General features: G+C 39.4%; 1 protein-coding gene across 9 annotated transcripts in view; it reads left to right on the forward strand.

Annotated features, from left to right (window-relative positions):
- LOC128733589 (probable phospholipid-transporting ATPase IA) overlaps positions 1–26107 on the forward strand; it is a 138407-nt gene that overhangs the window by 38445 nt on the left and 73855 nt on the right. For 2 of the 9 annotated variants that reach the window (XM_053827287.1, XM_053827286.1), the window contains exon 1: positions 21033–21608. The exons of 4 other annotated variants lie outside the window; for them this stretch is intronic. The gene's annotated coding sequence lies outside the window, so the exon portion shown is untranslated. 3 more of the 9 variants (XM_053827288.1, XM_053827285.1, XM_053827284.1) reach the window with 3 other exon arrangements.

Genomic DNA, 26107 nt, shown 5'->3' on the forward strand with positions numbered 1-26107 from the left:
CATTCAGGAACAAATTTTTCGGGAATTCTTGGATAAAATTTCAAATTAAAATCACCTAATATGCTAGCGACACCACCACTATCTAAGTTTCCCATCTAAATGATTCTTTTGATTTGCACACTGACAACCTTGGCTCCTCTGGCGCTAGTATATATGGACTATATGCGTTACGCTAGCGCCAGAAGCTAGCTGCTGTGAATTTAGAGTAGAATTTCATGCGCCTTTAGCGACACCATCGCTGTAGTTTCCCAACTAATTGACATAAGTTTTATCCAAGTGGGAACCTTTCGCTTTGTTGTCTGTTCTCTGTGGCCTAACCTTAAGGAGTTTATTCAGGAAACGGGGAATTATTTTCAGTTAAACGCCATGGGTAGAAACGTCCATAAGAATTTGATCGTTTTGTATCGACAGACTTCGCAGCCGGTTATTAAATTACAGAACAATTACAAGGCTAGTGCAATGATCCTACTGGCTGTATAGCAGCATCGCCCAGCCGAGATTCTAATATACGACGACCGGCTTGTCAAACCAACATCGAACCCCGAAGCTAACTGGCCGGGTCAATTAGAAGCTAAATTAAGTGTTCTTCGTTTGACAAAAAAAATCGAAATGAACCAACAGAAGAAGGCCAATGTTAAAATTTTGCCTTCCAGTTGGTATCAAGGTACGTCGTTTGTTTGAATCTCAGCTGGGAGAGGCTGTTAACACTGTTTGAGTCCATAGGATCGAGTCTCTTCGAGGTACGGCGGGAATCGAGCTTCTTAACATCGCTTTTAAGGGGGTGATGCGACGAATAGATATCGAAACGGGAGGTTTGATTTCCAATAAAGGTAGCAAACTTCTTGGCTACGCAGATGACTTTGATATTGAAGCCATAAACTTTGCCACGGTGGAGGTCATTTGCGCTATACTGAAATCGAACGCTAGGAGGATTGGGTTTAAAATAAACGCGTTGGAGACCGAATACATGAATGGTAGAGGCGCAAACTAGATGAACGTGCGCCTTTCGCGACCGGTAATCGTTGACGACGACGAACCAGAAGCGTAGACGAGCTCGTGCATGTAGGATCGCTGGTGACTCCGGATAACTACACAAATAAGGAGATCCAGTAGCGTAATCAAGCAAAACATCGAGCCTACTTTGTGCTTTGCAAACCCTTATTAGATCGATAGTTTTTATGGACATCACAATGCTCACGGAGGACATATCCGCAAGGGCAGACGATATTTGGCGGAGTACAAGCTAAAAGCGAAGAGTGACAGAGGTGTATGATTCAAACGGTAACAGACACTGTTTAGGGAGATTACCAATATACGTTTGGCGAAAGTCGGCAAGCTACGGTGAATTGGACACGTCGTGAGGCAAATGGTTCTGTTCAGTAACCACGCAGGCACACAGAACAGAGAGGCTCAACTAGGTCTAAAGCGACTTTTTTATTTTTTGAATAAATAAAACTGCGACCGTAGAAAAGTCTGGGAAATGAGCGACGCAGGATGACAAGATGAAGTTGGAAGGAGTTTAAAACAGTACGAACCATTTCGGTTCTAAGCTGCTGACGATGACGAGGATCGTATAGTCAACCCCGATAATTTTTCTGTGCTCTAAACACCTGGCTGTGAAATTTCAAGCTTGAACATGTAGAACAAATTTTCTTCTTGGGGGGAGTTTGAACCCCCAGACCCCCCCCCCCCCCGTTGCTACGCCCATGCTTCTTGCGAGTTATTCGGGGTCCAAATTAGTGTGTTTTTATAGTAAAAGTTCTATAGTTCCTAAACAAGCAAAGATAGAGGTATACTATGTTCAGCAATGTTGTGTATTTTTACTATTTGTACAACTTTGTAAAACATGAAAAAGTCATACAACAACTACAAAAACTGCTAAAATACACAAACTGATTTTAACGATTTTTCATTTATGAGAAATAGGATTTTTCTATGTTTGCTGAAGAGATAGAAGGTTACTGTCTTCAGCATAATTTCTTGCAATAATATGCTGTAAAACTTTGCAGAACACATCAATGTGTTGTATTGAAACTGAAGAAAAATAAATTTTTACTGCACTTTTAGAGGGATTTATCAAAATTTGAATTCCGCTAGACGATAGAAGTTTTAATTTTAAGAAACTCTTCCAAAGGTTTCATAAACCTAAGACCAAGTTTTCCCGCTCAAAGCTAATGCGCACCAAAAAAGGTTCTGGACCAGTGTGCTGTACCCGGTTCATTGAGCTTTCGGTTGACCAATTGAGGGTAAAATTTAAATTTTAGTAGAAGTCTTCGATATTGCAAGGTCTTAAGTCTTGAATTTTGAAAAAAAATAACGAAAAAAAATTTTCCCCGATTTTGTCAGTTTCTCCATTTTGTCAGCCCAAAATTCAACATGGGGCTGACAAATCGGAACATTACAGTAATTAGTTCGATATTCTGATGATGGCTAAATAAGAAGACTGTTAACCGAAACGTAAAGAAAAGGGAAAGCTTTTTTCATTACATTCCCCGAAAAATATCAATTTTACATTGCATACACATCTATGTATTTATACAAGAGGCTTATGTCTGTACGGAAAACCACGACAGGACGTCATAAGAGGTTTATCAGTAACTAAAAACAGGCTCCTGACAGGACGTCATGCTGTCGTAGCAATGGGTTGTATTCTCAGTTACCTCAGTCACTGGTTGGCTGCTGGACTGCTCGATTGCTCAACTGGTTGACTAGACTGCTCGACTGGATTGGTCGATTAGACTGCCCGATTTGATTGGTCGACTGGACTGCTCGACTTAACTACTCGATGTAACTACTTCACACATTTGTTCGACTTACTACTCGACCCGACTGCTCGACTTACTGCTCGACCCAACTGCTCGACTTAAATGCACAATTGAACTCCTCGACTTAATTGCACAATTGAACTCCGTGACTGGACTTTTCGATTCGACTGCTCGACTTCTTGACGGCAGTTTGATTCAACTACTCAACTAGACTACTCGACTCAACTGCTCGAGTATACTACTGGACTCAACTGCTTGACTCAACTACTCGATTGGACTATTCGAATCGGTTGCTCGACTCAACTGCTCAACCCGATTGCTCGATTCAACTGCTCGACTAGACTACCCGATTTAACTGCTCGACCTGCCAGCTCGACTAAACTGATGACTGACTTGGCAGCTCGATTCAACAGCTTGACTAGGCTGCTCGACTTAGCCACTTGGCCCGACTGCTCGACTCAACAGCTTGACTTAACTGTTTGATTCGACTGCTAGACTGGACTACTCGACTCAACTGCTCCACTCAACTGCTCGACTGGACTACTCGGCTGGGCCGCTCGATTCAACTGCTCGATTAAACTGGTCGACTCAACTGTTTGATTTAACCGCTCGACTGAACCGCTTAGCCCGACCGCTCGACTAGACTGCTTGCTACATTGTTCGATTCGAGTGCTCGACTGGACTACTCGACTGTACTGCTTGACTTAACTGCTCGACTGGACTGCTCGACTCAACTACTCGACGGGACCGCTTGATTGAACAGCTTGATTTAACTGCTCGACTTGACTGCTCGACTCAACTGTTCGACTCGAACTCGACTGCTCGACCCAATTGCTTGACTTGATTGTTTGACTCGACTGCTGGACTCGCCTGCTCAACTCGATTGTTTGTCGCGATATTATATGGTCGGTATTAAATCAGACCGGACCAAGTCGCAAAATTTTAAAAAATGAGTTAATGACAGGAAACGATAAAGATTTTTCTAAGCAACATTTTACTCTAATCAGACTACATAAATGTTGCAAACAGCCAGAGTTATAAGATGATTTCGAATGCAGCAAACTTTGAGTGCGTTTTTCTCAGAATTTTGTCACTCGGTTCTAACTGACTTAACACCGACCATATCAATCGGTTCGCGGCAGACAGTGGACGGTTCAGAGCCACTCACACAAAAGTGCCATTTTGCCCACCTATACAAACAGCACAGTGGGGATAATGGTTTTATTATTAATATGAATAAAATCCAATGCGGACGTAAAAACTATTTGTTTCAGTTTCCGGCTGACTCTTTTATATACAACATGTTAGAACTATTTTATGCAATATAAGAATTCAAAGAACTAATACAAAGATTAAACATCTTCGCAAACACTGGCCAATGGAATGTGTCCGCAGTTTTCTGAATTCTGAACAGACATTTATATTTTCCGCATCGTAAGATTCGGGCTCAACTAGTACTTAATAAGCGATGCTTCAATGACTCTCCCTTGCCTAATTTTCTGCTCTTTCCTCTTCACATCTTGTCCCACTCTGTTTGGATACTATAAACACCTTTATTTCATTACTTTCTTCTACCGTCTCCTCCGTCGGTTGGATTTTGGATTTTTTGCCAGCTTTTCCCCATAGTGCGTCGGTGTTTCTTGTCCATCAGTCTGACTTGTCCATTGATATGTTTTATCTATCAATCAGTCTAGTAGATCGGTTGGTTTTATCTGTCGATTTGTCTTGCCTATCAGTTTGTTTTGGCCAAAGGTTTGCCTGGTCCATAGGTCTGCCTTGTTCAATGTGGATTAATTTAACAACTGCTGCTACGTAAAAGCCATGCTGAATGTGCAGCTATACTATCAGGATGTATGAAAAAATCAAGTTTGATACTAAATTAGTCGTAAGAATAAAGAATAAGATTCAGTTTTCATTATAACACAGCTTCCTAAATGTTTCCATACAGACATTTTGCTGCTGTGACTCTTGCAGTACTCTTTAACATTTTTACTGTGTTTTGTGTAGAATGATTCAACAATCTTATTTCACCGATGCTCGAAATAGTTTGATATTGAGAGCACTATACAGACGGAAACAGCAAATCTACTCTTAAATTTAGTTATAATAATTATATAGCTATGGAATAAGACACCATACGAACCGTTGCATTTCAAGAGATGGCGCTTTTTTAGTGGTAGTAAAATCAACATTTCTCACTTATCTATGTTTACCTACCTGAAAAACAATCACCAATCATATTTTAAACAATCTTTTCCTATACCTATCTATAGCATCTTAGTACCATTCATCCGAGAACACGGAAAAGTGATTTGGTACCGTACGAGAGCCAGGAGCTGAAAATGTTTGCGACATTTTATTTCGAAAAAAAAAATCAAATTTCGCAACAAGAACGCAATAAATAAAAACAATGTTTACTAACTATTTATTGGTTCAGGTGTCAAACGTTATATTGCGATTAACGGTCAACCCAAAAGAAACTGAGATGCGTGAGAGAATAATGTTTCTGCTTTGAGTAAATTTATTGTCGCGCAAAATTGAGCTGTTTCCGAAACGTACAATATGCGTTACAATGTAACGACATCTGTTGTATTTTTTTACCTTTTTTCAATTTACCCAGGCCCCCCACAGCACGGGGACGACTTGATGAATTGGTTATTGTAAGATATTCTTTAACAACTAAATTTAATATGAAGTAATATTAAATTTTTAACAAAGTTTGAAATAGGATATTTTGTTTGGAACGGATTAAACACAAATTTTTCATGACAAAGGAAAACAAACCATAATGATAACATGGCTTCAAAAACGAAATACTCTAACCGGGTCATAATCAGATCCCCTGCGAATGCAAATTTCAAAGCTCAACATATTTTAGTGCATTATAATGCAATCAAATAGACTACATCAGCTGTATGAACAGTTCCGCAAACACAATCGAAACAAAGCCTCTTTATGTGCCAGCACTGCATAGCACAGCCGCGCTTATCATAAACTCATTCATCGGTTACCCTATCGAGGACCACAACTCACACTCAATTGACAATAGGACATGTAATCGATATTTATTGAATTCAGTGTACACACGTTGCAAAACAAATATCTCACCAGGGAGGAGCACGTTCGCCTTTGTCCCAGTCACGGTGTTATGTTATTCCATTCTGATAAAGTTTGACGTTTTTCATAATCATGCATAGACGGATAAATAAATTGACGTCAATTGATGCCCCTGAAAATCACGACTATGAATATCAAATAAACTAGATTTGATTGACTTTAATTTTTACTGACTTTAATTTCTGCTTTTTGGCCCATTCGAAATTGTTCAAAATAAAATTATCACCGATTTTAATTGCCAGTAAACACTGCATCCTTCAATATAGTTAGCACACATCCTAGTCATATTGCGGCTTAGCCGCAATGCGTGGGACCGCACGGAATCTCTACGGATGGATGGAAGCTGTTGATGAAGATTTATGTGGGAATAAATTTGACTGGACTGAACGCAACCCGTCCCGGTTGCAGAGCAGCCAGTCTGACCGTAAACTCAATTAAGCCGTGATTTGCGACACGTTACTGTGTAGGTATCCGTCCGCGTCAGGCCATGCCTGCGCCGGCTGGGATTAAAAACCCTGTAAATCCAGGTTCTTTTTCGTGGTTCAGACTTTTGCAATCGACTCAGCAGTTTTCGGAGAATATCGATTTATCGCGGAATTCTGCTGTCTGGTCGTTCTCGTTTTTGCAATCATTCAAATGTGCGATGGTGAATTTGCATATATTTTCTGCTCTTTGACCTCACGATTTGTGATGGATTTGAAAGACCACTTACGCATATGGCTGGGAATGAAGTGGAAACCACGGTATTTTTGTGGAATTGCTGTATAGCTTTATTGAGTCATCGAAATTATATACTTTAGCAAGGTTGTCGAGTACAAAAATACACCAACAGAATGAAAAATAAAACTAATTATATCGTCGAATACTTGGTCTGATATTTGAATTACCTATAGAACAAACAATAACCAACACAGTTTTATGAAATCATTAATTTCCGATATTTATTCTTCTGATCGGTAAAATGATAGCATAACAAAGACGAATGAAACAAGTCCATGTTTAAAAATAAAACAAACGTTGCAGACATGAAATCACTGACATTTGACGCATATTGTGCGACCGACTGGATTTTATGCACCATTTCGAAAGGTCGTGAAAAGACAGGTGTCAAATGGTAATAATTTCGGGCAGAATAAAGCGTCTACTACATTGTTTCAGTAGAATTTATATTAACAATTATTGAATGGTTAGTTCAACTAACTTTTGATTTAACGGCATTTTGGCTTGTTTATTATTGCTTCAAAATTTGACACCTAACCTCAATAAAATCCCATAGAATCGACCCGTCATCGGGCTCCGGTACCTACCGCAGTCGTGTGTAACACGGTAAAAGCTTCCGCTTCGTTCATGAACTGGAACTAGAATCAGAATGCCACGACACGGCAATGCTATAGCAGGGAACCCACTCGATCGGAACATGGCGAACGTGAGTCACTTGAGCCTGCAGTCGGAAATGGCAAATGATGACATTATTAAATATTCGCACTGCCATTCATTGCTAATTTCCGCCAGGTACCAGGCACGTGTTAGCCACTGGAACGTGTTGGATAGAATAACGGTTCCAAAAGGCTGCAAGGATACGCCTTTGCTGCGCGAAACTACGACGACGTTGATGATGTTTGCTGGCACGCCATCCAAAGATATGGTGAGACATAAAGTTACGTTGCAGATTAGGACTTTTCATGGAAAAATTAGTAATGGTGGTTCTCAATCTACGGTATATTTGAGGAAAGGTGGAGCAAAAGTATAGCTGAGCTAAAAGTACGTTTTAGCGTTTCATCGGCGTACAATTTAATGCCCAATTCTAGTGAAAATATTCTGCGGGATTGAATCATTTATAGTTTGAGTTTCGTTCTAAATATTTACTGTTTCTGACCTCACTACCGTGTTTGCAGAAAAGTTTCTCACAATGTAGCTTGAATTTTAATTTAGCTAATACTTAATTTGAAAAGGATACGTACTTTACTTTTCTTTTTTCTTTTAACGACGTAAAGCAGTCGGCTTACTTTTTTTGTTTGGAAAGAATAAGTGTTTAATGCGAAAAATGTAGATTCAGGCAAACTGAAAAGTTTTTGATATCATGCCAATAATATAAACCTTCGCTAAGTTTATATTTTTGGCCTAATATCAAGAACTTTTCAATTTGTCTGAATCTACATTTTTCGCATTAAGCATTTATTCTCCCCCAACAAAAAAAGTATGTACTTTACTTTGTTTAAGCACAATTGACGTTTGTAACGGGTGACAACTAAAATTTTGGAATTTTTCTCTCAAGCTGTCAAAAAAAGTCAAAAATACTTGAAGAAAAACTTATTTACGAAGTTAACGAAATTACGAAATTAAAGATACATTATCCATTGTTGAAAAAAAATTAGTGTACAATTGAAAACGGTCCGTAATCGACTGTTCGGCGACGCTTCCGTTTGATGTCGTAACAGGAGCGTTGTACGGCCGTCATGTCAACTTTGCGAATGCATCTCTTGATTCTACTAATTAAGTGTTGGCAATTCGTGGCTCTCCAGTTATTTTTGTACACCAAGAAACTCAAAATCCCGAAGAAAGCTTCGATTGGGCGCACCGAGACAGATTTGTCTGGTCGTGGTTTTTGGGTAAAAATGGGATCGAATGGATATTCGGGAACGATTGTGTCTTTTGGCGTAATGCCATGATGCTCTATCCAGCCAAAACACGTATTGTCCATCTGCATGATGTTTTTGTAGAAACGGGATCAAAATTTTCTTCAAACATTCGTCTGATACACATCTTAATTGATGCCAAACCAGAGGGCTTGTTGTTGAAGGTACGAGAAAGAGAACGATGTCCTTCTGCACTCATAATTTTCGCTGGTCTTCCACTACCTTGCTTGTGAATAGTTGTTGGGGATCTTAGCTTTTTAAATGTTGTACCGCATACTTTTTACCGAGATTTCTGTGGCAGTTCGTAGAAGTGTACAACGCACTCCCGAAATGCTTCTTATTTCGACGCCATTTTAAGCCAAACTGGACAAGTATAAACAAAACAAAAAATATTGACAAAAAGAGGAGAGAGAGCTAACACATATATACTTTCATTTCTCTCTGAGCTCGTTTGCTGTTGAGTATGAGGGCTGCGAAAAAATTCCAAAATTTTAGTTGTCACCCGTTATATTTTGCAATTTATTCGAAAGTTTTGTTTGACGACAAAACACCTTAAGCGACAAACATTGCATAGGTTTTTGGCCATTTTTCTGCACACCCTTTCCAGTCAGACATACCAACGGTATGATTTATTAATCTGCTTTATGGTCTCTAGATGTAATAACCTTACACGCAACGAACCGCGCCAATCTGCAACGAAACCGTCCAGCCACACAAACCAGCCATATTAATTCCCTTTCATTCACATAGTACTGTATTGACTCACCTTTTCGTGGAATATATCCATCCTACAATTATACTTTCAATTGTTTTTTATTTCGAAAAAAAAAGAATTAAAACCTGCGAGCTTTTAGCTATTTCCGTACTATAATTAGTGTAATGAATTTTTTTTATGATATAATCCTTGCTAGTGAAACAAAAACTGAACGAACAAATAATTGACAAAGCATAAACATTTAACTATTAACCTCAACTGTTTTCGGGATTTTTTTACGTCCATTGAAAATGCTTTTTGGTTGGTGTAGTATTCTGCGTGATCTACGGCAGTTTGTTGGAAATAGTTCGGTGCTTGAAGCGAAATAGTCCTAGTTGTCGTAGTTGTTTGTCGGCCTTTTCATTCTGCTACATTAGTTAATGTTAATGATTTAACTGGATTATTTCCTACATTTTCCATTGATTCGGGAATTATACTAAGATGTTCGAAAATATTTTATAATTATTATTATGATCGACTAGTTAATTCACCAACTGGTTGTGACAACTTTTCGCTCTGACTGACTGCAGAAGTCCTTTTAAGTGCTCATTGTTTCTTGTAGGTTCTGATGTTATGGCGCTTCTTGATATTTTGCACAGTTTCGATGCTTATAGGACTAAATTTTTTGGCATTATCACGTAGAATGCGTAACATTTTATGCTAAGAAATGAACTGCTTTAAGTTCCTTATTCCGGTCCACTGGTCCCTTCTCGCGTCGAGTTTTCGTGGGTTCACCGAAAACGTACAGTATAAGTTACTCTAAATTCTGAATAATTAAAATTATTTTCAAACATCTTTGTAGAATTCACTTCTTAACGGTTATGAACACCGCAGGCTTTGAACACTTTGCGATTTTCGTTAAATTGCGCAACGATAGCTTCTCGGAGCACCATTTGTGTGGCGACTAGCGACTGGCGACATGTTTTTTTGACATTTATCAGTTATATTGAGCATTTTATATGCACACACAAATTGCATTCATAGCTTTTCGTTAGGAATTAATCTTGAACTTTGAAAAACCAATGTCCACTTTATAAAATGAACATTCCTTTTACTACATCTCACTTCCTTTCCTTCCATTTTACCAAACTATGATAACGATGGGCGTGGCAATAATGAATCGCAGGCAATGTTCCAACTTTGAGTGGATTATTCTCAAAAACCGATAACTTGTTTGTGTACGACTTTTTTGCCAACTTTTCCCAAATCATACATTTCTCTATGAACTCGATTTTCACAACATTTGTTTTGGCATGTGGATGATGTCCAAACTATGATGATAATAACGAAAAAAGAAGATAGAAATGACGGAACTGATGACGCTGATGACGAAAATGATGATAGAATTGACGAAATTGATGATGGTTGTGACGAAAATTATAATGGTAATGACGAAAATAAAGATGGTAATGACGAAAATGACGCTAGTTCAGGGATGGTACAATCACTTTGACTCAATTCACACTCATTTGACAGTATCGTCTCAGTCATGCAAAATTTGAAAATGTTATATATGAGATGATTGAAGAACTTGTTGTTATCTACAACTTTTCTGATTAAAGTATTGCTGTATCTTTTGTATTTACGGTGCTACAATGCTAGTACCTCTTTAGTGACTAAGTGAACGTTCATTTAGTCATTAAAAGAGTTACTTGCATTGTAGCGCCATAACTACAAAAGATACAGCAAAACTTTTTTCAGCAAAATTGTAGATAATAACTAATTCTACAAATGTCCCAAATAAAACTTGGTCAAATTTTGCTTAACTGAGACGGTACTGTCAAATGAATGTGAATATAGTAAAAGTAATCGTCCCATCCCTGCGCCGGTTATTTAAAAAAATGTTAATTGTAATAACGAAAATCATGATGATGGTAGTAACAAAAACTGAGATGACAAAAATGATGGTAGTAATGAAGACTACCATGCTATAAATAACGAAAATTATCATGATGAAAATGAAGATGGTAATCACGAAAATGATGATGGTAGTGAAGAAAATTCTGATGGTAGTGCCTAAAATGAAGAATGACGAAAACAATGATGAAAATGACGAAATTTATGATGGAAATGACGAAAATTCTGCTTAATTATACAGATATACCACGATAGTACGTACACCTTTGCTTCGTTTAGCGTACGTATTACCGAAGTGTACGTACTATCGAATCACAATTTTAGGCTTTGAAGCATTGTTGTATTATGCTTAATATTGCATGAAATTTGCAAATTTGCATACACTATTCAATAAATATTCATTTTAATGGTATTGATTTAATATAGCAGTTAATTTTTTTTATAAATCAATGATTTTGCCCTTTGAGAAGCTTAGAATGAAACAAATAACGTGTTGCTGGAAAATGTACGTACTATCGAGGCAAAATGTACGTATTGTGGATGATACGTACTATCGAGGTATACCTGTATCAGCATTGTTAATTCATAAAAGCATTGACGCAAATAAACATTAAAGAAAGTATTAGGATTTGCGCATATTATGTTACGACACAGGGTGTTAGGTAGCTTAGTGAAGATAGTTTAGGGAGTGATAGAGGACCACATTTGACGAAAAAAATCTTTCTACGCATATGGTCAAATCTCAAGCGTTACAAAATTATTAAACATTTTTAGTTTTCGGTTCTGTTTGTCATAAATTAGCTCTAATACAAAAACTATGCTAGCTAGCCTGATTCTGTTTCTTCCATTCGAAAGCTAAGGAAATGTATTGAAAATTGCTCTCAAATCTTCTATTTCGTGAAATTTAGTAAAGTTTTAGAAGCAATAAGCATTGAAATAAGTGTTCCTCAAGGCTAAAAAAGCAAAGCCTTGGGCTTAAACGTCTTTCTTACACTTGACCCTTCTTTATCGACAGACTTCACAGCTGGCTATTAGAGTACATGACGGTTACGGGGCTAGTGTAACAATCCTACTGACTCTATCTAGCAGCAGCACCTAGCCGAGATTCAAACATACGACGACTGGCTTGTTAGACCAGCATCGTACCTCGAAACCAACTAAGTGGTTGGGGTTGTGTTCCTCAAGGCGTTTTTTACAAATTTCTCCTAAAAACGTGTGATAAAACTGATTGCTCTTACTTACCAATTACGGGGCTTCAACCGGTACCATTCTACAATTCGTTCTTTGATGTGAAACGCCTATATCTTTTAGTTTCATTGCAATTTCATTTTTAACGTATCGTGTTGGGTGTTGAATTAGTATCGGAAAACTTCACGGACTCGTTCGTACTAGAGATGGTCGGGTAGCGGAAAATTTGCCCGAAACCCACACCCGTACCCGTACCCGCCGGGTTCGGGTCGGGTTCGGGAATTGAAAAAAAATAATTTGCGGGTTCGGGTCGGGTACGGGTTCTTAATTTTTGTTTTTGAAACCGGGTATGGGTCGGGTCGGGTATCTCTATTGACCACATTTAACACTAGAGATGGTCCGGTACCCGGGCCCGTCCCGTACCCGTCGGGTTGCGGTCAGGTTCGGGTATCAAAAATAATAAACTTGCGGGTTCGGGTCGGGTACGGGTTTTTAATTTTTTTCTTGATCGGGTACGGGTCGGGTTCGGGTATTCAAATATTCATACCCGACCATCTCTACTGTACATGTATGCCCATTTAGCCCGAAAAAATATTTCGGAACTTACATTTCTCAGTCGATCAATTTTTCGTGCTACAGCGGGAGTTCGTCTTACGAAAATTCACTTCGTCATAAGCAAAATTTCTTTCGTTTATCCTGGGCAGACAGCAATTATTTACCAATTTCTTTGCACGTATTCTTTGCGCCGAGTGCAAGAGCTTCCCAACTACTATAAAAATGTGGAAATAGTTTGAATCACAGCTCAAATTTCCAAGTAGTTACTCTTCGTCATACTCAAATTTCACTCCGTCATACTCAAAACTGGTAGAAAAACCAAGCGGACTTCTATTTTTTGAACAAATAGTGAGAAATAGTAATTTTCTAACATAATCTTTTCCTCGATAGCGAAGAGACAATCCATAAATATCAATACCAGGTTGGTTTGACTGTAACTCGCATCAAAATTGCTTATAATGCTGGTTTATTGTTCATATGTCTGGAAAGTAGACGAAGACCCACCGTAGACGAATCCATCCAGCAACCTATGTTCATTGCTTCGCCGATAGACTACGTCGATTGAGTGGATTACGGACACTGTCGGGTTGACGAGTAAAGAAATACGGAAGGCCGAACGAACACTGTGGATGACTGCGTAAACTGGGGCGTTCCCGGACGAAGTGTTCATCTCGAAGAAGAATTGTGGAGAAGGTCGAACTGGTTAGAAGCAATTACGATCGTCAAGTGAATTGGTGATGCCATCACCATTCGTGAACGAACGACTCAATCCGCAGAGGCGGAGATCCAGTCGTATGATCAGAAGTTTCCCATCATTTTACCCAGAAAAGACCGAATTACGGAACTGCTGCTGCACTGTTCTCAAGTAATAATTCTAAAGCTACTTGGTTTTACTTGAATTTTATAAAGGTTTTATTGCGGTATTAATCATTACCCCTGGTTTTATTGTGGTATTGCGTAATACCAAGAGGATACGAGTCCAAATACACTTATAGCTATCCGGTATCCGGTTATAATCTCAGATTACAGCTTGGTTCGACTCATGCACCTTCCAGCATTGGACAAAAAGGTAGGAGTCAAAATGACTACTTGTCAAGCATAGCTACCAATACCCCCCCCCCCTTCCTTTTCCGCTCTTCCCCCTCCTTCACCAAAAAATTTTCATTTCTTTCCCCTACCGTCCCTTCATCAATTGTAGAACCATCGTTTCAAAAAATATTAAATATATGTATGACCTCATTCCAAGGTCAAGACTAAAATCTTGAGATTAGTCACTTATAGCTAGCTTGAAAACCGTATTAAAGCTAATTCATTGTAGTTGCTTATATTACAACGTTAAAACTGGTTGGCTGCACCACGTCTCTTACAAACTTGTGGCGCATCAATACAAAATGGTTCACCAATCAAAATTGATCTTATCGCGGTTGCTTGCCAAACCGTAATAAATTTGTTAGTTTTATAGAGCTATTAAATCGGTAGCACCTTAACCAAACAGTTTTTTTGCTGCTATTAAGAAGAATATGTACCGAAGTTCAACACAAAAATCATTTTTTAATGCGAGGCCATATTGCCATATTCTAATATAGTAATGTTCCGATTTTGTGAGCTCCCTATTTTGTCAGCCCCCGATTTTGTCTACACCCGATTTTATCAGCTTTTTATCCCGATTTTGTCAGCCAATAAATTTTGTTTGTGCTTTTAAACATACTTTATAAAACTTTCCAGCCTGCTTGAAACTATTTTGATTCTCTAGGGAGAGTTTTTGAATAAAATGATGCCTTCTTGCGAGTAATTCGGGGTCAAAATTAGGGTTTATTTTATAGTAAAAATTCTATAGTTTCTAACAAACAAAGATAAAGATATACTATATTCAGCATTGCTGTGTATTTTTACTATTTGTACAACTTTGTAAAACATGAAAAAGTCATACAACAACTACAAAAACAGCTAAAATAGAAAAACTGATTTTACCGATTTTTCATTTATGGATTTATAGGATTTTTCTATCTTTGGTGAAGAGATAGAAAGTTACTGTCTCCAGCAAAATTTCTTGTAATAATATGCTGTAAAACTTTGCAGAACTCATTAATGTGTTATATTGAAACTGAAGAGAAATAATTTTTTTATTTCACTTTTAGGGGGATTAATCAAAATTTGGATTCCGCTGGACGGATGAAGTTTTAATTTTAAGAAAGTCTTCCAAAGGTTCCATCAACCTAAGACCACAGACAAACAGACATAACTCTTGGAATAAAAATCAACAAAAATTATCGTACCTCACATTTAGCCTGAACGCTAGCACCATCTATGATCGACATTCCCTGATATCAAATAGCAACAGGAGTATCCCTCGAACTAGCAAGTATTTTTATGGGGCATTCCCCTTCTTTCGTCCAAAAGCGCCACTTTGACCAAAACGGAGACATTCCCAACTAAGCCCAAATTTGAAATGACGGTTTAATCGGTGCGAAGAATGGAAAACGAGTGTTATGTCTGTTTGTCTGGGCAACCAGTTTTCGAAAATAGCAAAATTCCACTGGCGCGTTGATTTTATCAATCTATCATATCAATATGCACGAAAATTGAAGTCCGGGTTCCGGTCCGCTCCGGTTAAAAATCGGCACTAACTTTTTTAGTCCGATCTCATTCCGGTCCGATTTAGCTCTGTTCCCTTTCTGTACGGTTTCGGAACTGGAATAGAGCCAAATCGGGCTGGAATGAGATCGGACTAAATAAAATTTTATCGGACCGGAACCCGGACTTCATTTTTCGTTCCGATGTCGAACACTCATGGGAGGTTGTTGGGAAAAAATGGTTCGCGCAGAGAAACCAGCGTTAGCGTTTGTTTCAGTAGTGCGAAACCTCGAAGATGAGTCGTTTGCTACAATATTTGCAAAGGCCGAAAGTATGGTGTACTCTCGTCTTCTCACCTTCATCCCTCTAGATACAACCGACAGTGCATCTTTGACTCTAAATAATTTCCTTATCCTGAGTTCCAACGGAGTACGACAACCGGAAAAATTCTTTACGGATTTTGGAATGGTTCTGCGGAGTAGTTGGAATCAGGTGAAACACACTCTGGATAACTTCTGGCGTCGTTGGGTGCGAGAGTATCTAACAACGATATCTCGGCGGACGAAATGGTTCCAGGACGTAGCACCAATAAAGAAGGAGATCTAGTGCTCGTGGTTGACCAAAATGTGCGGAATAGGTGGATACGAACAACTATTCCGGGCTAATGATACCCGCAAGTTTTACGAGAAGGTGAACCAAACTCGCAAGGCCCACACACCAAATCCTGACGTGTGTAGGGACGAGGGAGGGGATCTTATCACAAACGAGCGCGAGGTGGTCGACAGGTGGAAACAGTTCTTTGATGAACACCTCAACGGCGATATAGCAGCAGGAGACGCAATGGAAGTTAACCTCGGAGTACCTACAAACGACAACAGCGTACCGGCTCCCGATCTCGAAGAGATCTGACGAGAAATCGGTCTGCTGAAGAATAATATAGCCGCCGGGAAGGACCGATTCCCGGCAGAACTCTTCAAAAATGGCCAAGAATCGCTAGTAACAGCACTTCACTGGCTGATTTCAAGGATTTGGGAAGAAGAGAAACTACCGGAGGAGTGGATGGAAGGCGTAGTCTGTCCCATCTACAAAAAGGGCGACCGGCTAGACTGCTGTTCTGTAACTACCGCGGCATTACGCTGGTCAACGCCACCTACAAGGTGCTCTCCCAGATTCTGTTGCGTCGTCTATCCCCAATAGCAAGGGAATACGTAGGGCAGTATCAGGCAGGCTTTATGGGGGCCCGTGCTACTACGGATCAAATTTTTACTCTCCGACAAATCCTTCAGAAATGTCGAGAGTACAACGTGCCCATGCATCATATTTTCGTGGATTTCAGAGCAGCATACGATACCGTTGAACGCGAACAGCTATGGCAGATAATGCACGAGTACGGTTTTCCGGACCAACTGACGCGGCTGATCAAAGCTACTTTGGAACGAGTGATGTGCTACGTGCGCGTTTCGGGGACACTCTCAGCCCTTTCGAATCGCGCAGAGGGTTACGGCAAGGGGATGGACTGTCTTGTATGTTGTTCAATATCGCTATTGAAGGTGTGATCCGGCGAGCGGGCATTGAAACGAGGGGAACGATCTTCAGTAAGAGTAGCCAACTCCTAGCCTTTGCAGACGACCTCGACATCATTACTAGAAACCGTGGGACGGCGGAGGTAATCTACGCCAGACTGAAAACGGAGGCTAGGAGGATAGGGTTACAAATTAATGCGTTGAAAACCAAATATATGGTAGGAAGAGGCTCCCGAGATAGTAACGTTTGCCTCCCACGGACAGTGACTATTGACGGCGATGAGCTGGAAGTGGTTGATGAGTTCGTTGATGAGTTGATGAGGAAGTGGTTGATGATATTTGGGATCTCTGGTCACCGCCGATAATAATACGAGTAAGGAGATCCAACGACGCATTCAAGCTGGAAATCGAGCCTACTTTTACCTCTGCAAGACGTTTCGATCAAGGAGCATACGCCGCCGCACAAAGCTGACGATGTACAAAACGCTAATCAGACCGGTAGTCCTCTACGGACTTGAAACAGTAACTTTACTTACGGAAGACATACGTGCACTTGCCGTTTTTGAACGAAAGGTGTTGCGGACTATTTTTGGCGGAGTACAGACGAAAAGCGGTGAGTGGCGGAGACGTATGAATCACGAGCTGCAGGCACTGCTTGGAGAGATTCTCATCATACACCTGGCGAAAGTTGGGAGATTATAGTGGGCCGGCCACGTCGCAAGGATGCCGGACGACTGTGTAGTGAAATCCGTTCTCTTCAAGAACCGCACCGGCACCAGGAATAGAGAGGCTCAACGTGCTAGATGGCTCGACCAGGTTGAAGCCGACTTGCGTGTGTTGAGACGCGCAACGAATTGGCGACGAGTAGCCCAGGACCGAGTACAATGGAGAGGAATTCTTGATACGGCAAGAGCCACCCCGGCTCTCGGCTGAATAAGGAAGGAAGGAAGGTGGATACGAGGATCGGTAGTGCGAGCGTTTCCGGGAAAGGATGGACTGATTAGCCATGCGGAAGTGTAGACTTCTGGTGGGTTATTAAAGAGACCTACTACAAAGTTGGCATTGCTGGACGTCGAAAGTTCTGGTAGCACCAACCAGAAAATTGTGGCGTCACGGGGAGGCAGATGTTCGCCGCAACAGCCCCTTGTAGCGTTAGCAATAAACGTTAAACGAAGTGACGCTCTGATCCCGACGGTTGATCCAAAACAAAATTAAGTTGGCAATTTTAATGTTAATACAACACACAATGCTAATGCTTTGAGAACATGTTATAGTAGTACATGTGTTTTCTGAATTTGACTAAAACCCGTTCTGTTTTCTGTAAATCCTGCAAATGTAGACTGCACTTGGCATTGCGAAGTCTTTCGTATAAAATCAGAAGGTCAGTTTCCGAGAAAGGAATGTAGCACCATGGCTTTGCTTTTATATTTGGAGTTACTCATACAGTCAACCAAAAAAGTATTCGGACAGCAGCGCATAAAATTTTCTTTTAGAAATTTTGCACAGTATTTTTGCAAAGAATGGTAACACATATTTTTTAAAACAATGTTTAACTAAAGCATATTTATATGCACAACAAAAATTCGGGGAAAAGCTTTCCGTTTTGAAGATAGGGTACATACAGTTTGAATTCCTCAAAAATACAGCCAAAAAAGTATTCGGACAGTTAACTATTAGTTGAAACAAATGTCCTTTCTCGCTCAACTACTACCTCGTAGGACCATTTACAATCTTGATGACCTATGTTAATCTGTTTGGGATAAAATTGACAATTTTTCAAATATCCCTCTGTGAATTGCTGACCATTTTTTTTACAAGAGCTCGGTTTAAGTCATTGTGATAAGAAATCGAATGATTTCTCATTTAGAAATGAGATTATCTAAAAAGATGTTCAAAAGGGTTCAAATCTAGACTGAATGCTGATGTTTCGAAAGCTCTAGGACAATTATATGGTGCCTACCGCTTACAATTATCGACAGTATGTTTAGATTCAACATCCCGGTACAATATGTATGTACCACACAATTACAATTTTGCTTTAATTTCACCTAAAATTATTCAGATAGTTGAGTTTACATTTAGTTCTATCCTAAAATATATATCTTTGCTGCCTCGGAGCTTTCCAAGCACCCCAACAAGGTATGACATCAACAACCCTTATGCAAGAATAACTAAAAGAGAAGGGTTACAGCGAAAAATCACTCGTCAGCAAGTAAACAAGCAATGCGGTTAGTGTCATACCTTGTTGGGATGCATGGAAAGCTCCGAAGTAGCAAAGATATATATTTTTGGATAGAACTAAGTGTAAACTCAATTATCTGAACAATTTTAGATGAAATTAAAGCAAAATTGTAATTGTGCGGTACATACATATTGTACCGGGATGTTGAAACTAAACATACTGTCGATAATTGTAAGCGTTAGGCACCATACAATTGTCCTAGAGCTTTCGAAACATCAGCATTCAGTCTAGATTTGAGCCCTTTTGAACATCTTTTTAGATAATTTTATTTCTAAATGAGAAATCATTCGATTTCTTATCACAATGACTTAAACCGAGCTCTTGTAAAAAAATGGTCAGCAATTCACAGAGGGATATTTGAAAAATTGTTAATTTTATCCCAAACAGATTAACACAGGTCATCAAGATTGTAAATGGTCCTACGAGGTAGTAGTTGAACGAGAAAGGACATTTGTTTCAACTAATAGTTAACTGTCCGAATACTTTTTTGGCTGCATTTTTGAGGAATTCAAACTGTATGTACCCTATCTTCAAAACGGAAAGCTTTTCCCCGAATTTTTGTTGTGCATCTAAATATGCTTTAGTTAAACATTGTTTTAAAAAATATGTGTTACCATTCTTTGCAAAAATACTGTGCAAAATTACTAAAAGAAAATTTTATGCGCTGCTGTCCGAATACTTTTTTGGTTGACTGTATGAGCTTTGTGATACTGCAATAGTTTCGAACTACGCATAGTGTCAGTAGGCGAGTCAATCACACAATAAATACACAAGTACATTTGATGTCTTATTTGCTGTCATAAACATCAAGTTTCGTCCAGCCATAGACAGTTTATTCCGGGGTTTTCGCTTCGTTTAGACAACTGAGGGTCAACCAGATACGCTAGGCTAGTGTGTTTCTCCGCGATGCTCGAGAAAACTGAATACATTTTTCTGGTAAGGTCAGTGCAGACTCAATTCCGATTCGTTTCCTGGTAAACAAAAAAAAACTAATCAATCGTCTTTTGACTAGGGTCATAGTACGGTGCTTCGTAAACAATTTTCCGGATTCTCCAAGCATGACAAGCACTGGAGTACTTTGTAAGTAATTGCATGTTACTACATCATTCGTACGAAACACTAGTAATTTTTTTCTATGTTGAGACCCGCGGGTGTGTGGCAATAACAATCGAAGCTCATCTTATGTATTCGTGGACTCCCACATCTGTGACTCTTTGTTTAGCGGAGTTGATAAACTCGTTCGATTCCCAATTGAATCTTTTCTGCTTTATTAAATTGTATAACAATCAATCGATCCAATCGAAAAATCATCCACCCTAGCCAAAATTTATTTGTCAGAAAATATCTTGAAAATCTAATAATTTGCCCTACTGATACAAAGTGTTGATGATCAACAAACTATCGTTTCGCATATCATTATCACCTCACGTACCCAATTCATCAAAAACTCAAACCAATGCAACATCTCCGATCAGTCATCTAAACATCTAAAGTGGCGATACGAAAACACAGTAGTTGTACACAAATCGATTCAAAACAAACGCGTTCGCTCGGTGCGGTCGGATCTTCCATACACATTGCCATACCAGCGAGTCACGCTCGCGGCCGCAGCGATTACTGCACACTCGTGCATTTGACGTTCCACACACCGAAACCGTGGTGGCCCGCTAGCACCAATACAGCAGGGCAGTGAAGCACCCGTCTCGCTCGGAACATTGTACAGCAGCAAGCTCAGCTCAAACTGCAAATCCAACGGGACAGTACGGTTGCCTCTGGCGATGTAGTCGAGTCAAGTCGTGCATGCGGTTCGGTGTAAGTTTCACTTACTTGCTAGCCGGTATTGTCGTGTCGCTCAATAGTCTCCCAAATTATTCAATTTTCACTCAAAAGAAGTCTAAATTCAGTGTTCGGTTGAAGGAAAAAAACCCTCAATGTTGACAAACAACGAGTTACGAAAGCATTTCAATCAAATGAAATAACAACTCGAACTCGTCTACTTTTTCTGGGTCATCTGTCCGACGCGTGTTTGTGGCCTTCATCGAAGAAGAAGTGCTTGGTGTAGTAGATGCTGTGTCAGTGAGAACTTTTCGTCGCTGTGACAGTCGCAGATGAAAGTCATACTGGAAAACATCAATATCGGATAAGCGCAGTGTCGTTCAAATCGAGGGAGGGAGCTACATCTCACAAGGCTCCTCCTCTAGCTAGTAGGGCTGGGACTGCATAATGCGATGTGATTTGTGCTAAAGTGTCTCTTTCGGGAGTTGTGTGCTTCTTCTGCTACGTGATGTCATTGACTCGTATCGAGTCTGCGGAATGAATCGCAAATGAAAAGAAAGTTTTGTGCTGAGTTGAAATAAATGAACGACTCGAAGCGCAGTGAATTCCACTGCAGTCTAGGTGCGAATGGATTACCTTATTTCGATCTGAAGAATAACTGTCTGAAGAAACCATACACGTGATTTTACTTGTTTACGGCGTTAGTTATGACTCACTGTGATTCATTCGAAAGGTTCGAAAGTGAATAAATCGTAAACCGGTCAGGTGTGCTGCAGCGCCCAGTCAGTTCAGTCGAATTCGGTGACCGGACCCCGGCTTTACAAACGGCGATCAGTGTTCGCTGAAAATCATTCAGTCAACGGAGAAGCTTGAATTTTTCATCACTATTGATTATTCTTTAAAGCGTCGCTTCGGTGCGCCAGTGTTTCCCAGCTGTTGGTGAAGCGAACGATCTCCAAAAGGGGGGGAACTTAGCTACTATACATTTCCATGTACGTCATATGTACAAACACTCGCATTTACCAGCCTTGGGGAGCGTGGATTATTTCCCACATCAATAAGCGTGCCGGCGCACGGTGGGTTCCAACCGCTCGAGTTGGTGCAATATTTTGTTACAACAGTTTGATTTATTTCGCTTCATGGTCTATGTTTTGGCACTTTTTACATTTTTTAATTTGAATTGATTTGATTATTAATACAAATTTATATGAAATATTAGTAAAACCAGAACCACTGTGTGTCAAACTGCGCTGCGAAGCATCTCCCAGGTCACAAAGCCTGTGTTATGCCATCAGTACTGGTAGGTGCTTCCGTCGGTATTACCTTTACATGCAACAAGTTTGTACTTGGGGCGGTATGAAAATTACTTCCAGCTTTATTCGGCTTCTACGGACGGAGCACTGAACTAGTAACAGTAACAGCACGACGTAGCTATATTACGTTTTTTTGCACGTCGTTTGCTACCACTACACACGACGTTCGCTCACAATAAGAGACCCGGAGACCGCAGCGAAGCTAAGCTGACAGGCAGAATTTGGTACTCGATTCGATTCCGGTTTTGGTGCTGGCTGACATTGAAAAATATTTGTCATTAGGGCTAACATCTTTGCGCTCTGTACTGTCGTTTGATTTATTATTAACACCTGTTGGATTGCATTCTAGTACCGAACATTTGATATTGTCCTTTAGTAGGATTTAAAGAAGTGTATAGCAAGACTTCATAAAAATATAACTTTCCTCAAAAAACGTCTGACTTCTACGGCTTAACCATTGAGTGTTTGTGTTAGTTAAAACTTAGTTGAATTCTTCTATTAATGAACGAATCGAAAAGAAGTGTGAAAAGTTTTTACTGTAAGCTTAGTTCCAAAACTTTAGAGTGTTATCATTTCCATTTAAACCTGCGATAAATTAGCCCTTTAGTTTCCAAGAATTTTTAACACTGGCAGTTCAGAACTGTTTTCAATGGTTTGTATACCAATCGATTCATAGAATATGTAGCAATTGTATGCTATTTAATACTATATTAGTTTTCAATCAAATTTTCCCAAACATTTTCAACATGATCTTACTCAGTCTTGCTTCCCAGGCACAGTCGTTTCAGTTTATTCTCGCCACCAAAGGCAACCAAATTCCTTCGTTCCAACAGGCCGGCGATTAGTTATGTCGGTTGAACCTAGACTAAAATGATGTCCTGAAAGTAAACCGATTTGGGAAAGTGCTCAATGATTCCCTCTCTTTAAACGATTTTATGGATATGCTGTTGTAATGTTTTCAGAACTGATATCTTGTAAGAAACGGTGACGAAAGTGTGTTTGTCTTTTCACGTTTTCTGATTTATACTTAGATTTGGAATTGAACCTCCATTGTTTTGAAAAATTCTAAGAATGGCAACTCGGATTTATTTCGCTTTGAATCCTAAAATTCATTATTTTCTACTTCTACAACGGTAGAATAATGTAGTTCTACACCAAACCTGCGTTTTTGCGTCCACAAACCCTTCTACTATTTATGAAAATGAAAGTAAATTTCAGCCATTCTAATTTTCATCATTTGTTGGATGGATTTAATGAATACTCCAAAAGTTCTTGTGCTGATTCGACTAAAACACACTTACCTTCCGATCAGGGAACATTGAAATCACTGAAAAGCGATTACTAAAGCGTATTATTGAAATTACGCAACTGACTTTATTTCTTAAATTCGTCGTACCGTTTTAAAATCAGTCCATCAAAATTTTTCATCGCCCGAACTAAAAATCACAACAATGTTGACGAAGCTAACGCGCATGTATTTGTGTATTGTAATGTTGTAATGTAATGTGTAATGTTATTCTGCAAAATTTCTGCTGATAAGGCAAGTTTTCCTGGCTGTAGAATAACGACAATGTCTTGCGTGAGTTATTTTCATTTATGAATGACGGAAATTAAAACGATTAGTTGACATTTTCTTCTTCGTCGCCCGAAAAAACGTAGGAAATTTGGCTGGTAGGACTTCTTTAATGATAAAAGGGATTTTAATAGATCTCAGCTCACTTTGATTGATCGCGTATGATAGACAACAAACTAAAATATTAGGGAATAACTAGTTTTGCATTGTGAGTCACAAAAATGCTGATATTTTTAATAATTTGTGTTGGTTAGGACGGGAATAGGCAATTACGACGAAGCAGTAACATACCCTATCAGTTGGAAAAAGTTTTTCATAAAATTTTCCACGACCACATTAAAGTAGATAAAAACATTAAACACATCTTCAAACGGTGTTTTCTTAACACAAAGATTTTCTTCCATAGGACAAATGAGTGTTAGTGAATGAGTTGTTTTTTAAAGAGAAAAACTTACTCAAATGCATTTATCGGTTCAAAACTTCCTGCTGATAACAATTTAACTCGTTAATGGAAATAATTGATTTGAAGTGGTCATGGCTGACATACCCCATAGCAAACAGCCACGCAAATATTGAATCTGGCGTACTCCAACTACGCCCGATTCGCGCTTTATTTGGTATTTATGATTCACGATGAGAACTTTGGCGTGTGCCGACAAGCTTTCCAGTGTAGTACCCTCTGGCGGGCGTTGTAATTTATGTTGGAACCGACGACGAGGTCAATTGGCCTTCCTGGAAGAATCGGCCCTCAATAACACGGTGCCGTTAATTGCCATTGGCTGCTCGGATTCACATCAGATTTCAGTGTGTAGCTCGGTCTGACATTAACAACCTATTGCTAATTGAGCGTTACCGAGCCGGTGCGCACCAACTATTCGTTCTAATTGAACGGTTTTCCAGTATGAAATTTATTTTACGCTCTTTGCTTAAAAATTATCGCAAAGCGTAAATCAATATTGATTGATCTAGGTTCCGATTTACACAAAAAACAATTTTTTTCTATTGAAGAATCAGTGCATTTGACTGGTGTTGGTGTGTCTTAGAGACCAATCTGCTGGACACACTCGGACAAACTCTTGGAGAGGATAATTCTCAACTGGCTTGCAAAATACACGGAGAGTGAACATGGACGGTCAGAGAGGCAATTTGGGTTCAGGAAAGGAAAATGTATACGGTAGATATCATATGGACGGTGCTCGAAAGAGCTGAGAAGGCAACTAAGCAGAAGAGAACTGCTCGGCACTGTGCCGTAATCATGATTGACGTTAAGAATGCTTTTAATAACGCCAGTTGGAAAGTCATCGCTGCAGTGCTGCACACAATGAGGGTCCCTAATCTGTCACAGCCCCATGGACATAACTACTGAACTGCTGACAGTGTTTGTCATTTTCAGTTCTATACCCTTCAAAACAATTCATTCATGAATTGCGGTGCTGAATGATAGCTCGACTAACCTATCAGTCAAATTCGTTAAACTTAAACTGCTTAACCTGCTTAAACTGCTTGCTTTTTAAAATCAACCAAGCCTGGCTGAAGGAAATCGATTTAAACTTCGGAGCAATGATCACGTTTATTGTAATTTCGTTTGCCGTTGTTGGTAGTTCAAAACGGATGAATGATTCACATTTAATTTCATTCACTATTGCTGAGAATGACACGAACATGAACGCAAGTGATTTGTTCGATTCGTTGGTTTTAGGTTCGCAATGCTGAGTTCTGTACAGAACAGCAAAGAATGAGCAGTATATTGCATAAATTGAACATAAGTTGTCTAAGCACTGAAATTGCATATCGAATATAGTTATTTTGTTTAAAAAACTGGTTTTCAAAAATTGCCTAATTATGTATGTATGCACGTAAATTTTACCCACATATCATTCCAATATGCACGATAAAAACCCATGCGCATATGCTGCACAACTACGGAAACTGCTGAAGATGTATTATATATTCTTTCGGATATTTTATTATGGTCGCTGTAAATCAGATCAATCAAGATGATCTGACAGTAAAACTTTACCTTGTCTGCTCACGGCTATATAGGGTTAATTAAACGTTAGTGGATACTTTAGTGCTTGAGTTGTCTTCTTCTATGCATTATTTTGAACTGGTAATACTGCAGACCCAATCGCTAATCCGACTGATTCATGGCCGGATTAACGAATTTTGACTCGATAATCCGGCAGTCAAACTAACGTCAGTGCGGTCCGGAAATTTCCGAAAAAATTGTCGCA

This window comes from Sabethes cyaneus, chromosome 2, assembly GCF_943734655.1.
Source record: "Sabethes cyaneus chromosome 2, idSabCyanKW18_F2, whole genome shotgun sequence".
Lineage (NCBI taxonomy): Eukaryota > Metazoa > Arthropoda > Insecta > Diptera > Culicidae > Sabethes > Sabethes cyaneus.